Below are 1955 nucleotides of genomic sequence, written 5' to 3'. Positions count from 1 at the left end.
TTGTTGCTGTCCCCCTTTTCTTTTTAATGAGCATGTAAACTACAATACTAATCAACATGGGACAGAGATCTACATAATCCACCAAGAGTGGAAAATTTATGAACCCCACAGACCAAGCACGGAAAGAAGCCAGGAAGAGAGAATTAAAGAAGAAGAAAAAAAACAACGCATGATGGTACGAGCTGCAGTTTTGAAGATGAAAGATTCCAACCAGATTATCTGGGACATGGGGAAATTGGATGAAATGGAATTTAACCCAGTACAACAGCCGCAGTTAACTGAGAAGGTGCTGAAAGAAAAGCATAAAAACTGCGTGAAACTTTTAACATATTCTAAGACTCTATGGGAAAGAAAATCTAGATATATACAAAGAATTACGAAATCTGGGCCCAGAGAGATAGCACAGCGGCGTTTGCCTTGCAAGCAGCCGATCCAGGACCAAAAGTTGGTTGGTTCGAATCCCGGTGTCCCATATGGTCCCCCGTGCCTGCCAGGAGCTATTTCTGAGCAGACAGCCAGGAGAAACCGCTGAGCACTGCCAGGTGTGACCCAAAAACCAAAAACCAAAAAAAAAAAAAAAAAATAAGAAATCTGGAAGTAGAATATGAACAGAAAAGGGCTCAACAAAGCCAGTATTATGTATAATCGTGAACTTGCTCAGCAGGGCCATGATGATGATGTGCCCAGTACCAGTGAGGATGACAGCTATCCTGAGGACATGGATCAAGATAAGCATGATGATAGCACTGTTGATAGTGAAACTGACAGATCAGATGGAGAAAGTGAAGGGGATGACGTTGGGTACTGGGAGGATGAGAGAGACACCAATGAAGGAAAAAAGTCAGGTTTGAGTGTATGGTTTGCAGATATGCCTGGAAAATCAAGGAAGAAAAAGAAAGTCATGAAGGAGCTGACTGACTCCTTTAAAAGCCACGATACTTCGAATGGAAGGTAAGGAAATCCCCGAGGAGGGACAAGAAGTAGAGGAATTTTCGAGGATGATGATGATGATGATGATGATGATGATTCTGAAACAGAAGAACAGCATAAGGAAGACTCTTTCTGATGCCACACCTGGTGCTGCACAGAAGCAAGCTCCCCCACAATCAGTTCCTTCTCAAGTACAAGCACCTCCCATGCCTGAACCACCTCCTGCCCCACCCCTGAGACCACCTGGGCCACCTTCAGGTCTACATTCTGGCCCTCCTCCGAGGGGACCTCCACCAAAGCTACCTCCCCCTGCACCTCCAGGTATCCCTCCCCCTCGTCCTGGCATGATGCACCCAGTTTTGGTGCACCCATGTGAACCTGCCCAGCCTTGGCTTTCCCACCAGCTTTCTTGCTGAACCCGGGAGTTTTAAACCCTCCTCCCAACTTAAATCAGTGGTCCAAGGCAGATGACACCAACGCAGCTACTATTGAGAAGAAAGCTACAGAAACCATCAGTGCCAACCCACAGATCACTAATCCCAAGGCAGAGATCATTCGTTTTGTGCCCACAGCACTGAGGCTGTCAGGAGAATAAAAAAGAGCTATGCTGTTCCCCAAAGAAAGTCAGAGGATGATTCCACTGTGCCTCTTGCCAAAGTAGACCCTAAATCTGGTCCATCTGTTCCCGTTTCAGTATAAACTAAGGATGTTGTTTATGAAGCTTTCATGAAAAAGATGGAAGGGCTACTGTGACAGCTGCTAATACCAGAGTAGGCATGGTTCGCATCAGTGGTTCATGAAGAAAGGCTCTTAGTAAACATAGGCAAAGAGCTACTTTCACTGTCAGGGTATTTTCTCATCTCAGTTCAAAGACTGTCCTAAGGTTTAGCATTGTTCAGTTTACTCCAGAGTGTGTGGAGTGCTTCATTTACATTTGCTGGGATGTTGAAGTGTTGCTACATCCATGCCAGTTCATAATCAATTTCCTCCCATTACAAATCTTTGGAAACTTGAAATTGGGGAAT

The 1955-nt window shown here is 45.1% G+C and overlaps 1 pseudogene; it reads left to right on the top strand.

Moving 5' to 3' along the window:
- Positions 1 to 604: 604 nt before the first annotated feature.
- LOC125998998 (WW domain-binding protein 11-like) lies at positions 605 to 1683 on the top strand (annotated as a pseudogene).
- The last annotated feature ends 272 nt before the right edge of the window (positions 1684 to 1955 follow it).

Source organism: Suncus etruscus, chromosome X (assembly GCF_024139225.1).
Source record: "Suncus etruscus isolate mSunEtr1 chromosome X, mSunEtr1.pri.cur, whole genome shotgun sequence".
In the NCBI taxonomy this organism is placed as follows: Eukaryota; Metazoa; Chordata; class Mammalia; order Eulipotyphla; family Soricidae; genus Suncus; species Suncus etruscus.
Note: the sequence above shows the minus strand (reverse complement) of the source record. Positions and strands in the feature narration are given on the sequence as shown.